Here is a 15,403-nt window from a genome sequence, read left to right as displayed (position 1 = left end):
AAACTAAAGGGCAAATATTATGCATTAACTTCTTATTATTTCCACTGGGCAAATATGAAGAGAAAATAAAAAGGCAAAGTATAGTGGCATATTACTACGTAAGGAAACTCGGCAAGGACCCAGGGTTCCTTAATTGGGCCACCTATACTACAGTACTCATCTTCTTACTAGCTGCCTTAAAAAATCCCATTTATTCCAGCCACATAAGCAAAGCCAGCAGAAAATGGCTTCATCTAAGAAGCTCTACAAGCAGCAATGACACAGGAGAGGGGGAGCCGGCAGTGATTGGTAGTGTCTCTAGATCATATGTCTGCGCTCTGAACTTGATTAGTCCCGCTGAGCCGAGCAACCTGAGCAAAGAAACATTATGCCAGTTGTCAGTTTAGATATCATAACAAGGTAAAAGTTACACAGAGAGACTAGGGAGGGAATGTAATAAAATAATAAGCGGCAATGGGAATCTCAGAATATCTGCAAGGGCATGAAGAAAAGTAAAATATTTATGAATTTAGAGAATATCAAGGAACTCCATAAGTTCTATTTACTAAAATAGAACAAAGTGCTAAAAAGCAACCCAATTCCCATAGCAAACTGGTGTCTCATTCTCTCCTACTTGGTGTCTTCCAGATGTTATTGCTTTCTTTACATGTAGCTCCCGGCCTATCGCATTATTTTCTACCAATTATTTCATTTTCTTTCACATTTAAGTTAACTTTTAGTATGTTGTACTATTCCCAGCAATGTTGCCATTGGTTTTCATTATTCATTTTTTATAGTTTTTGAACTATTTGCCTTCCTCTTATGCTTCTTTCCAGCTTCAAAGGGTCACTGTCTCTCATTCACACTACTACCTGGTTTCTAAGGTAAATGGGATCATAGCAACCAGATAGCTGCTTAAATTCCAGCTGGATACCTGCTGAACAAAATGCTAAATAAATATAATGAAAAATAGAAAAAGAAAACCAGATGTAAATTGGTTCAGAATAGTAATATCTACATCATACTAAGAGTTAATCAAAAGGTGAACTACCGTTTTAAAAATGAATGGGACAGTAAACGGTGAATGATCACAAGGGCGAGGTATATTGACTTTACCCTACGCTGCTGTCTGCCCGCCGAGCTGCCCAGGGATGGTGAGTGAGCTGTATCGGCATGCAACAGATTGGCCATATTAGCTAAAGGCAGATAAGCTGTAAGACACTTAACAAATTAAACTAGTTAAGTCAGTGGACCAGTCATAGGCTTACACTGCTCTCAGTTCTACTCTGAGCCCATTATAGAGAGAAAAGCAAAATCACGTCACTGACCACGTCTTTTGAGCTTATGGGTCAGAAGCCAACACACACTCAATACAGATACGAAACACTAACCCCCATATGTAATAAAATGCACTTAGTTTGCCCAGGAGCAGTAACCCATAGCAACCAATCAGTAGATAGTAGATTGAAAAATCACTTAGCTGAGTTCTGCATTTTGTGCTGGATAAAAGTCGATGGCTACATTGTCGGACTGGGCAGACGGGGCACTGCAGAAAAACCCCTGGGTCCCAGCCCTCTTGGACCCTGCAGCCCCCGCCAAACCAGTCAGCTCCCTCCACCAGCTGTGGGCGCTGGTGCATCTTCCCCATCACAGCCACATGGAGGAAGTGAGGGCATTTGATATCATGACTGAGGTGGGGGGCCCCCAGGCAGCAGCCCTGGTGGACCATAGTCACCCCAGTCCCACCCTGCATAGCTAGGTGCAGAGTCAAGGCAGAGATCTATTGCGGCCATTGCCCACGTGCACTCCCTGACTTGCAGGTCTGAATGATGTGCAAGTTAGGGGGTAGGTAGGGTGGGGGTTAGGGATACACCTCCCCTTACCTGCACCTCAAATATATCACTGTGAAGTGTAGGGGAGAATGCAGGTATCTGCAACAACTCTATATACAGGAAAGGACACAAAGTGCAAAAAATGGCACTTGACACCCTGCTATGCATGTAGTAAATGATGATCCCTATATTTGCATGGCAATGTACACACTGTATAAAGTGCCAGATTATTAACCCCAGGGCTCCCATGAGATATGCTCCTCAATCACATTAATAGGGATTAGTGCCAGACACTGAACACTAGAGTAGCATGGTGCCTAAATCTGTGGCTTTAGTTTATACCAATCTAGACCTTCCATAAGCGATGAAGTGAATGGGTGACACTAGCGAGAGGAGAGGGATATGTCAGCAGGGGCACGGGTGGGATAACAAGTAATCTGCGCATCTGACACACGTAGCCTATAATGGCATGTAAATCAGACAGCACATAGGATTAAATCACCCTGTACACCCATTTCATATACCACCACCCCCTTTCTGTACTAGACTAGGTCTTATTAAATCATAATTAAGTAGCAGATTTTGTGCTGTGAGCAGCATGCAAAAAGGTAGTTAGTGAGAAAGCGCTACAAGGAACCATTCATTTATTCATTAGGGAATATGCTACGTATACATGACGTGAGCAACGTCGGATCTTGACCCGCCTTTCTCCCAACTTAACCCCTTTGCCTCTTTTACTTACCAACCCCAATAAACACATGGACACCAATTCTTGGGATAAAAATGGCCGCAGAACATTTATTAATAACAATCAGAGTTTTATTTTAAAACATATCATAAGAACAAATAAGATACAAAACAACTCATGAACACAATACAAATGTTTGTATAACAAACAACCAACTTTGAATAAACATAAACCATAACATACACCATAACAAGCCAATAACTGCGCAGCACAACTGGCGCTGCCAGCTGCCCTTCCAGCCCGGAACCCCCTACCCAACAAAACTCACCTCCTGATCCACTTACTTACCCCTGAGGTTCCAGGCATGCTATCCCCAAACAATTATCAAACTCCTTTCCTAACCCAACCATTGTTTTCCCCCAACTCAATCACCCCGCCAACACCACTCGTTGCCTCCACCTCTATAGGGAGGGAGGGTGTTTTCCTATGCTGCCTAAAATGGGTAATAATAAATACAGGGGTTTTGCCTCCTATTCTTAGATAGATATGCCTACTTGCATTTTTGCCATTCTAGAACAATTTAGGCAGAGCAGGGCCTAGGAGTTTTGGCACCCATGTCAAGGGTGCCCCCATCTCCCCCACCCCCTGCAGTGCTACCATGCCATCCCCTTTCTGTCTTCCATACACACACCGGCTAATGCAGAGAGGAGCTGGTCTAATCATGAGCCGCTCATAAAGTGACCAATGCGCCCAGCTGGCTAGACACACTGACTACACTGCTTGTCTTTTAAGGCCATGGGTGAAATAGTAAACATATTATTAATATGAGTGACACTGTTATTGATTAATTTTGACAATAAAACAAAATAAAAACTTCTGGAACTGACACCCCCCCCCATGGCACAACCACGTTGCAGAGAAGGAAGGAGGGAGAAACCTGAACTTTAAACTCAAGAAAGCCAATGATAAATAAATGGATATTCTGGATACACATATAAAGGATTATACTTAGTGAGTCTGGACTAACCCTTAATCTTCAGGACTTCTTGATAAGCCATTTATGGTATGTGGAAATATGCCAGATGTTCACTAACAAGACTTGTCCTGGAGTATCCAATTAGAGGATTGGGCCATTTTATGAAACACATGCCACCAGTAACAAAGGAGTCCCTTAGGACCGGAGAAAATGGAGGGACAGGGCCAGGACAGGGCTAGGAGGAGGGCCCAGGAAGTGTTAGGGCAAGGGATTATGGGGATTGTTGTCTGGCAGTGATTGGATAGAGGGTAAGTGGAGGAAATAAAAGGGGTAAGCACAGGGGATTTGGCACCAATTTACCTAAACAGCCCTGCCAACCTACCCTATGCAGAAGCACTAGTCGCAGCTATGGGATGAGGAATAAGTGGCAGGAGTTATCAGTAGAAGAAATAGCGGAAGTTATGCAGGTCAGAGGCTAGGGGTGGCGGTGATTAGCCAATGGTAAAAGGGGAGGGACAAAGGATAAGGGGAGGAGTCTCTGAAATTTGTTATGCTGGTTAACAAGGGATCTCTATAGAAGCAGGGGCGATTCTGGACATATCGCCGCCTGAGGCGGCTCCTGGATGCCGCCCGCTCCCCAGCGCTTACCTTCTGAGCGCAGGAGAGGGTCCGGGGGCGGTGAGATCGCTAGTGCAGAGAGTGCAATTGCGCTCTCTGCACTAGAAGAGCCGAATTTCCGGTTTAAAAAACGGAAATTCGGCACTTAAAGTTACCAGGAGCGGCTTTTTGCCGCCCCTGGTAACTGGGGCGCTTCTGCCGCCTGAGGCGAGTTTCTCAACTCGCCTAATGGCAGAAGCACCCCTGCATAGAAGCAGCCTTCAACGGCTAGGGGTGGAGATCCCACTGGATAGGGTTATATATTAACATGTTGACATTGTTACATGATTGTTAATTATATGCAATAAACTCGGCTGTGGCCTTTTCTGAGTGTTAGTAAAAGGAAAAGGGGTGGAGAGTTTGGGGAAAGGGTCAAGACTTGACGCTGCCCAGGTCATAGAAACATGACTTCAGCTTCTCCCCTTTTCATAGGGTTGTCCCTATTTGTGGACCCACAAGAGGCAAGTCTTTTGGGAAAATGAGGTTTGCGCTCATGTAAAGGATATGCTATTATATTAGGATGGAGCCTGGGGCAGATTGGCCAGCAATATCCATACGTTAGAAAAACGAGAGCTCTGATTACATTCCATCGACTCTCTTATCTCTGATATAGAACTAAACCAATATTTTATTTGTTTTATATCAAATGCTTCATAGAGTGCTCCCTGGTTGGCAGCTTCTCTAGTTGCCCCTAGGAAGTCCAGTCCAACACTAGACACGACCATAAATTAATATTTCAAATACATTATTTCTGTTTCAGTAGGTCTGGTCTAAATCTGATTATGGGGATTTTTAATTCTGAGATTAAAAAAAGAGATGTTTTACAGAACAATGTAAGCTCCTGTGAGTAGGACCCTCTAATCCTTTTAATATTGCTATGATTGAACTTTTCCATCAGTCTTGCACATTTACTCTTTATTTCATAGTGCTGTGAAGTACAGGATGAAAGGGAAATGATACCTGCTGGTCTCACTGGGGAACTATAAACTTGCCCAAGGGCACTTACAAAAGTACAAGTATGGGATCCTTTATCCAGAAACCTCCAAATGATGGCCTCCTCTAGAGCCCATTTTATGTAAATAATTATAATTTTTAAAAATGATTTCCCTTTTCTCTTTAATAATAAAACAGTACGTTGTAATTGATGATGGCTAAGCAGCATGAACCATTTCTAGTGTTCCTGTATTGGTTGAAAGATCCCTTACCTGGAAAACCAGAGGTCCCAAGCATTCTGCATAATAGATCCTGTATATCTATCTACTATTTCATATGCCGCTTCTCACTATTAATATGTCATGTTTCTTCATTATGCTTCATCCGTTGCTCTCCCTTCCCTCCCATATATTTCTTTCCTCCCATACATTTTTCTGTCCCTTTACACTTTATTCATTCAGTGGCCAACTGACAACCCTCGCAGAATCCTACTGACAGCCAGAGGCTTCCAGCCATACGATACATCTTTCACCTGTGTATGGAACATTTCATATCATTACTCTTGTGCCATGGAATTGGCGACAAAGAATTCTTCCAATTTAAATGTAATCCTGGCCTGGGGCGTCTGATTCCAGGCTTATACTGCAGACCTAACACTCAAATCCTTATTTTTTAACTTAGAATGAATTGCTAGTTCTTATTTATAAATATTCTTCAGTTTGTATTCACCTGATAACATTCCATTACCATAATCTGCACATCATTTTCCACGCTCTTTCATATTTTTATTTCAACTCCATGCTATAAACTATACAATGAATCTTACAAACAACAATATAATGACAAGTGCACAAGTTCCTGGAGGGGCTGCCCTGGGTATAACCAACCAATAATAACTATTACTGAACTATACTGATGTACAACAGATAGAGGACATTCAGGCCCAGACTGGCAATCTGTGGATGCCAGACGGGCTGCTGCAAGATGCCATAGACAGTCACTATGTATTGGGTCTGTGGGGGGCTGTTTGCCTATTTTGAATCCCAGCCCAGACCAGTCAGGGCACTATTTTGCTGGACTATACACTCTATCCCATGGCTGCAGTCCCTTTCTACTAAAAGGTGTATCTACTGGGGCAGAGGAGTTTGTTTATTTACCCACGGCACCCAAATAGTGATGAGTGAAACTGGCCCCTTTCTGTATGTGGAAAAATTCACCTAAGATTTTCCAAATCCATAAACGTTTATTTTCACGTTTTACCAGCCATTAAAAGGTTGCTCATCCCTACATGCAACAGCTGCCCCACAAGGAGTGTTCTTACCCCTGCCATATGATCTTAGACACCCCCTTAATTAAGCTCTCCCTTAGGTCAAGTAAACTTTGAATTTATCAGTCCAATTATTTTGGTTTCTAACAGAGCTTTCATATTGTCCACAGCTGGAAATAGGAGAAGAAATACAAGTTACAGGTTCTATTCTTGTAATAATGAGGGTTTGCAGTGAACAAACAGAATGTGCCATTGCATAATCTGGAAACAAATGTGACATATATGTATAGAGTAAACTCTTGTAACCCCATTGCTTTTTGGTAGCAGTCTAGCTTCTAAGCAGCATCTACCACTTTTATTGAGATGTCAGCCCGACATGTTTCCGATTATCCTTATTTTTCACTCCGGTGCAATAAGCAGACTGGGGATCAAGGATGATCCAATACATGTTGGGATGACATCTCATTACCAGTAGAAGCACTGACTTGCTCAGAAGTTATAATTCTCCAGTCAGTATATATGTTGCTAAAGCTGTTAGCCTGAAAAAAAGCATCATAAAAAGCACCTGTCTCTTAAACTGCCTTTAAAGGAGACATATCATATAAAAATTAAGAATCAGTAAATTGTACTCCTCTAAATATAGAAGGATTGTGCTTAAAAAAAATTGTGTTTCAGACTGATTTATTGAGAAATTCCACCAAAACCCCACTAGTCCCGCCCACCTGTTCCACTTCCTGCTGGCTGAATTCTCTGGATGTGCAGGTGGGCCGGCGGCACACAGTTCACTGCACTAGGATAGGAACCAATCAGCAGCTAGGCTGACCTGATAGGGAACTGGAGCCTGTCTTTGCTTGTGTGAGTGCAAGGCTGTGATTGGCTGTCCTCCTCCTACTGTGCTTCTGGCAGGGATTGTTAGGACACGCCCACCCCTCATTTGAAATACAGACAGGGACCTGAGAGGATCTATAGGGAGCTCCAATAAAGGGGCCATTTATACAGATAGGATTCATTTTTAGCCCAAAGTGTAACCAGCACCGTATATTATTCATAATTGCCTACAAAATTAGTTTTTTTTTCCATTTTTCCAATATGTCTCTTTTAATATGCACATTTAGAATGTGTTTCTTTGTCTCATACTGTATCAGACACCCCCTTATTTGTATTATTAGAAATGTTTATAGTCATGTTCAGCTTTATGTACCCAGGTGGCACCGTACCAACAGAAAGGCACAAACGCACTAGGCTGAAGCACATTTTGCAGTCCCTAAACTCCAAGAAAATAAACTAATTTGTACACAGCTACAAAGAGCTCTAAAAAAGTGCTTAGCTGGGCATTTCTACCGGGGAAGCGTGTGGCTTGCTACCAAGAGCATTTCCATTACAGACAGTAGTTTATATACTCTCATCTCTAGTATTAACTGAAACATTATGCAAACACTGGCAAAGGGCTCAGCTAAATAGGCTGGACAGGCACCGGCACTGTATGGCATTCCTAAGCAGGTAAGATCAAAATGCACAGAGGGACAGATTTGCTAACGATCCTCATGGGTTGATCAGTTCTGATTGGTCCATAAAAAAATCACAATCAGATCAATGAGCTAGAATAGCGTGTCCCTGGTTCGATTCCGTGACCATTGATATTGATTGAATTAAATGAAAAACAAAAAACAAACACTGACCAAAGCCTAGCAGAGGATTCTACATTTAAGACCACTCATTTTTTTTTTTTGGGGGGGGGTAGTAGGGTTATCATTAACTGTGTCTTAAATGTCTTTCAAATTTGCATGTTTCTCAAAGCTATTCGGTCGATGAAATCAAGGGAAGCAATAATAAGAGGCAAAGCATTAAATGGACACTGAAACCTTATATCCTATTGCCCTATTGATTTTTAGCAGATAATTCCCTGAGTAAGAGAATATTTCCTGCTCAAAACAAATGAGTTTTCTCCAATACAGCGGAACAGCACCCCAACTTTCTAGCACAGCTAGGTGGCTAGGTAGTTGTAACACTGAACAAATCCCCCTGGTAACAGGCAGTTTTTCTATAATTCATTTAAATAACTAGGTTGACTGAACCCCATTGAAGTTCCCAAAAAGGGAAGGTTTTCTTTTTCAGCAAGTTAAAAAAATACAAGGCTATAGGTATTAACACTGACAAAACAATGTTGAACCTGGGGTACAGCACCCCGATCTCTAGGCTATGTAGTTGCAACACTGACATTTCTTTATTTTGAACACATCCCCCTTGTAAATGGGGTTCTGAGAATAACAGGCACTTTTTGTATAATGAATAGTGATGAGCGAATCTGTCCCGTTTCGCTTCGCCGAAAAATTCGCGAATCTTTCAAAAGATTCGCGAAACAGTGAAAATGTCGCGCGTCAAAAAAAATTGTCGCCCGCAGCTATTATTTCGTCGCCCGCGGCTATTGTTTCGTCGCACGGCTATTGTTTCATCGCACGGCTATTATTTCGTCGCCCGTGGCTATTATTTAGTTGCACGGCTATTATTTCGTCGCCCGCAGCTATTATTTTGTCGCACGGCTATTATTTCGTCGCCCCCGGCTATTGTTTTGTCGCGCGGCTATTATTTCGTCGCCTGTGGCTATTATTTTGTCGCCCGCGACATTTTTTGGACGCACAGCAAATTTTTCTGCGGCAAATTTTTTCATCCGAATCCATGCCTGGCGAAACATTTCGCCCATCACTAATAATGAATTTAAATAAGATGGAAGACTGAACCCCCCGGAAATTCCCAGAAAGGGTATGTTGCCTTTTCAGCAAGTTAAAAAAAGACTACAGGTAATAACAAAACATGAAATAAGGTCTCTGTCAGTAAAAACAGTAACTTACTGGTAGAAACGTTGGGGTTGGGTGCCACAGCCCCAAACCTACAGCCAAAGGAGCAGAATAAACTGTGAATGCAAAGATAGGCAGACACATAATCAAATGCAGGTTATAACACTCACAGTACAGTGTTGAACTGGGGAATCATCTGATGAATGATAATTATTCCTCCTTTAATGTATTCTGTCCTCCTTTGGATGCTACATAAGAATTGTGTAAGTGTGCATTTGAACTTGATATCTTTTTTCAACCTCAGAAACTACGTAACTAAGTTATATTTGTACATGACCAATTGCGTATAGCATATTGCAATCTTGCAATGTAATTATAGACAAGAACATAAAGCTTTATTGTGCCGTCATAATGATATTATTTGGAGTAAAATAATATACCAAGGGTTTCTCTGTGGGGCTTTTCATACTGTGATATCAGTCCGGTTCCTATCAAACACGCTCCTCTGGAGAATGGGAATCACTAAAATTGACCTTTTTTATCACTGGCTTACATAATGCAGGAGAAGTTGCCACAGAAAACAAACACTGAAGCAAAATCTTTGAGGGTTGGTGGATTTGTGATAAATAGGATAAGAATTAAATGAAAGGCTTTGTTCTAGGAACAACAGAAAGGTCAGGCTGTTGTACACATTGACTGCAGGCTGAAATGAAGGGCAAGGTATCCAGGACAAGAACAATAACACATTCTAGAGGACAATGTACTGTTTAACCTAAAAGCATTGTTACATGCATTGATCTGGCACTTCTAATTGTCCTGTGACTGGCCGGGTAAGATGCAATCACTGGAAGCCATAAAGCACTACAATACTCTGCACCTAAGTGACCGCTGGATGCTGCTTTTCTGCTTGAAGGGAAATAGAGCCAAAAGGTGGCCATACACATTGCTGGACCACATCCAATGGGAAAATCAAACATGCCCAATCGAGATCTGGCCAATTTTATTCCAGATGTTGGTTGGGTAGGCCCAACAGGGGTACCCATATACGGACAGATAAGCTGCCAAATTGGTCTGAAGAACCCGAATCAGCAGCTGAAATATGCCCATGTATGGCCACCTTAAGTCAAGCAATACATTAGATATGTATTTGTACTGGAAGAAGATCTGCAAATAGGGCCAGCAGGCACAATAAGCCAATAATACTTTTTATTGTATCCAAACTTGTGGCCCTCCAGCTGTAGCTATTGTACAGCTCCTGGCAGCCACCAGCAGCTGAAGCATTACCCTTGCCATTGCCCTGGATCGGGGGTAAAAAATCCCAATGCTGGGATAACTAAATATTGTCTGATTGTCTGCCATTATCCTACTTTGTATAAATAACGAAGCCCTCTAAGTAGATTTTTATTCCAGTCCTATAACAAGTAAAGGCAGCCCTGACTGGTGTTAGTCCTTTGTGTTTTGAGGTTTGGACTACTGTAAGTACAGGTATGGGATCAGTTATCCAGAATGCTCAGGACCTAGGGTTATTGGGATAAGGGGTCTTTCCATAATTTGGATCTTCATTCTTTGCCTGCTAAAAAAACATTTAAACATTAAATAAACCCAATAGGATAGTTTTGCCCCCAATAAGGGGTAATTATATCTTAGTTGGGATCAAGCACAGGTACTGTTTTATTATTACAGAGAAAAGGGAATCATTTAACCATTAAATAAACCCAATAGGGCTGTTCTGCCCCCAATAAGGGGTAATTATATCTTAGTTGGGATCAAGTACAGGTACTGTTTTATTATTACAGAGAAAAGGGAATCATTTAACCATTAAATAAACCCAATAGGGCTGTTCTGCCCCCAATAAGGGGTAATTATATCTTAGTTGGGATCAAGTAAAGGTACTGTTTTATTATTACAGAGAAAAGGGAATCATTAACCATTAAATAAACCCAATAGGACTGTTCTGCCCCCAATAAGGGGTAATTATATCTTAGTTGGGATCTAGTACAGGTACTGTTTTATTATTACAGAAAAAAGGAAATATATTTTAAAATGATTCTATGAATATGGAGTCTATTTGAGATGACTATCCCATACTTCAGAGCTTTCTGCATAATGGGTCTCTGGATAACAGGTTCTATACCTGTACTACAGGTCTCCTGAAGGTGGATATGCTGTTAAATGCCTAAAATTTAAGAAACAGGCAAATCTGGGTATAGTTTACCATATCTAACAGACTGTATATTATATTTTAGTATAACAGGAAAAAAAACTATACTTAAACTCAGGGCAGAATAACACTTAACCCAAATAATGTAAATGTGTATTATTATAACTTAGTGACTATAAGTTCATTCAAACGAACATAAAGATGTTTTCTAGGACTATTAACCCTTTTTCTTTAAAACAATAAGAAATACGGCAGAAGGGGTGATTAGTGGCAATAGGATGAAAAGTATAGCCTGTTAATAAACTTTCCTTTAGAAATATCTTCGGAAAGAGAGCAGCACATAGTGCAGCAATGCCGTAAGTTAAGTTGCCATTGACTTTTCCTTTAATACAGTGTAAGGTATAAGCTTCTTTTTTTTTCCTCTGCAAGTTTGTAATAGAATAATCCTATTTATTTCCAGTTCAGAAGGAATATGTGTAACCTTTGGGTGCCTGTGCGGCTGATCCTACGCTAGATTTCCATGGGCAGCCCTACTGATCCTGCTGGAAAGGTGCTGCTGTCACACGAGTAGCTGAAAACAAATTCTGCCGGCGATGTCCTCCCCAGATAGAGTCATTAAGAGCCTCGGCTATAACGTAGCCCAAATGACTGTGCCGTACAATGACTGCGGAACAATAGGAGCTGTGTAGTCATCTCAACACATAATACATATTTCAGTAGCCTGATCTGAATGAGAATAACAAGCACAGGGCAGGAGTGACTCTTATCCACTAGAATATCAAAGGAGGCAATTGATCCCTTCTCCCAGCGCTGGAATAGTGAGTGCTGGCTGAGCAGCTCTGCACTTCATGCTGAATGCTATCGACACACACAAACTAATAAGTGATAGCAATTACCTGGTTATCTGCCAAACTCCTGGCAACGTTCAGCACCCAACTAGCAAGGCTGCCGCTCTTGGGTGCAGTGAATGTTAACAAGCGTGCTCAACCTCTCTTCTTGTACTACACCTCCCATCATCCCCCCTGTCAACACAGGCTGCTGGGAGTTGTAGTTCAGTAACAACAAGGTGACGCTACCGATTCCCTGTGCAGCACCAGGGAGCAGAATGTATGGTTTAATGTCAAACCTCTTCCCGTGGCTATAGATCTGCCTTCTCCCCCCTCCCCTGTCCCATGTACATTCCAGTCACATCATTATATTAGTGAAAGAGCAAAATAAGAGAGAAATGGAACTTACTGGTGAGCAGAGGGTGCAGTGAGGATGCACTGAGGGTGCAGTGTGGGTGCTATGAGGGTGCAGGGTCCCCCCTGCTTTCCTGCTGCTGCTGCTGCCGCTGCTGAGGGACTTTAGCATTGGCCGGGTGTTGGAAGGAGCAAGCGCATCCCTGGCTGCACTAAGCAGCAGCACAGCTAGTAGACATGCTCAGTTTCCTGACCTTCTCAGTCTGGGAACTACCAAGACCAATGCAGCGAGCAGGGGTAATCTGGATTCTACCACAGAGACTTGCTATAAATAGCACCTGCTAAAGGCACAGCTGGAGCTTAAAGGCACAGTAACCTGTCTGCCTGCAAGAAATACACACACACTCCCCCCCCTCCTCCCTGCTGTGTGTGACCTGAATTAATGGCTTCCTATTTAACCCCTTTAACGGCCAGTCGTGTCACCGGCAGCAGAGGGAATACATTAGTCATAAATTAAGAAAGAAAACTGATGTGACTGTATTATTATATATAAAGGAATGAAAGATCTAGCATGTATCACTGTAAAGCTGGCCATACATGTTAAGATTTTAAAGGACAAGTCAACCCAGAATATAATTTTTTTCTTACTACAGGTATGGGATCCCTTATCCAGAAACCCGTTATCCAGAAAGCTCCAAATTACAGAATGGCCATCTCCCATAAGCAAAATTTATTTTAATTTATAATATAAATCCATAATTATAATTATAACTCATTTTTAAGCAAATAATTCTCATTTTTAAAAATGATTCCCTTTTCTCTGTAATAATAAAACTGTACCTGTACTTGATCCCAACTAAGATATAATTACCCCTTATTGGGGCAGAACAGTCCTATTGGGTTTATTTAATGGTTAAATGATTCCCTTTTCTCTGTAATAATAAAACAGTACCTGTACTTGATCCCAACCAAGATATAATTACCCCTTATTGGGGCAGAACAGTCCTATTGGGTTTATTTAATGGTTAAATGATTCCCTTTTCTCTGTAATAATAAAGTACCTGTACTTGATCCCAACTAAGATATAATTACCCCTTATTGGGGGCAGAACAGTCCTATTGGGTTTATTTAATGGTTAAATGATTCCCTTTTCTCTGTAATAATAAAGTACCTGTACTTGATCCCAACTAAGATATAATTACCCCTTATTGGGGCAGAACAGCCCTATTGGGTTTATTTAATGGTTAAATGATTCCCTTTTCTCTGTAATAATAAAACAGTACCTGTACTTGATCCCAACTAAGATATAATTACCCCTTATTGGGGGCAGAACAGCCCTATTGGGTTTATTTAATGGTTAAATGATTCCCTTTTCTCTGTAATAATAAAACAGCACCTGTACTTGATCCCAACTAAGATATAATTACCCCTTATTGGGGGCAGAACAGCCCTATTGGGTTTATTTAATGGTTAAATGATTCCCTTTTCTCTGTAATAATAAAACAGTACCTGTACTTGATCCCAACTAAGATATAATTACCCCTTATTGGGGGCAGAACAGCCCTATTGGGTTTATTTAATGGTTAAATGATTCCCTTTTCTCTGTAATAATAAAACAGTACCTGTACTTGATCCCAGATAAGATATAATTACCCCTTATTGGGGCAGAACAGCCCTATTGGGTTTATTTAATGGTTAAATGATTCCCTTTTCTCTGTAATAATAAAACAGTACCTGTACTTGATCCCAGATAAGATAGAATTAATCCTTATAGGAGCCAAAACCCTCCATTTGGTTTTACTTACTGTTTAAATAATTTTTTTAGTAGACTTAAGGTAGGAGATCCAAATTATGGAAAGAGCCCTTATCCGGAAAACCACAGGTCCCGAGCATTCTGGATAATGGGTCCCATACCTGTAAAAGAAAACAAAATTCTAAGCAACTTTGCAATATACATTCATTATAAATTTGTAATGGTGTTTGAGTTATTTGTATATATAATTGCTATAAAAAGTAGTGTTTGTCTGTCCTTTTCTATTCTCTGCCCTGGGGGCTCTGGGATTTGAAACAATGTAACACAAGGCAGCAGACTGACAGACCTGACTCGTTGGAGGAGACTGAGCTTTGCAACATTGTTTAAGAAGTTACAATCAGGAGTTCAGAAAATGCTGCTTTCAATAGCAATTACATTTATAAATAACTTTGAAAGCACTGGAAATTTGTAATAAATTCATATTGGAAAGTTGCTTAGAATTATGTTTTATTAGGCAAAAACGTATTTTTGGGGTTGATACGTCCTTTGAAAAGATCTTTTTTGTTATTGTGGGACCAAGCTTATCCTGAAATGAACATTTAAAAATACGATTTGTCCATCAACGAACACTGCACTAGGGAAACTAACTGCTTGGTCCGGCAAACAATTATCAAACCTGCCTGATTGATTTTTCACCGATATTGGATGACATAGATCACTAGATGTATGATCTTTTGGTGAAAATTAACCTTATGATAATTTGATGGTTTTGTCGGATCACACTGAAATTGGTTATTAAGTAGAGAAAACACTACTCACTGATCCTCTGAGAATTCTGCAGGCTTAACAATACAAAATCCGCATGGGGGGCACACTTGGCCTATCTAGCTTACAAGAATAGTACAGGCTAACTCGCTGGCGAACACATCTATCAGTCCTTAGCATGGAGCACCACCCAGAATTAAAATATATAATCTTTTATTGTTCACATTAAAACTTCATGGGGATTTTACTGGCTTTCCCCAATAACTTCAAGCTTAATTTGACGCGTTTCGTGGCAATCCACCACTTCCTCAGACAGCGAACTCACTGGCAAACACAGTCAGTTAAAAGTAACAGGTCCCTCAATGACACTGCTCTGCCATCAGATTTTACAGTAAGTCTCGGGCGGTGGAAAACTA

The 15,403-nt window shown here is 41.1% G+C and overlaps 1 protein-coding gene across 1 annotated transcript in view; it reads right to left on the bottom strand.

The window, feature by feature from the left end:
• Positions 1 to 12,721, bottom strand: part of oxr1 (oxidation resistance 1) — a 268,344-nt gene extending 255,623 nt beyond the window's left edge. The window contains 1 exon segment of the mRNA NM_001112991.1: positions 12,525 to 12,721. The gene's annotated coding sequence lies outside the window, so the exon portion shown is untranslated.
• Positions 12,722 to 15,403: the final 2,682 nt, after the last annotated feature.

This window comes from Xenopus tropicalis, chromosome 6 (genome assembly GCF_000004195.4).
Source record: "Xenopus tropicalis strain Nigerian chromosome 6, UCB_Xtro_10.0, whole genome shotgun sequence".
Classification (NCBI taxonomy): Eukaryota; Metazoa; Chordata; class Amphibia; order Anura; family Pipidae; genus Xenopus; species Xenopus tropicalis.
This window is presented reverse-complemented; position numbering and strand designations above follow the sequence as displayed.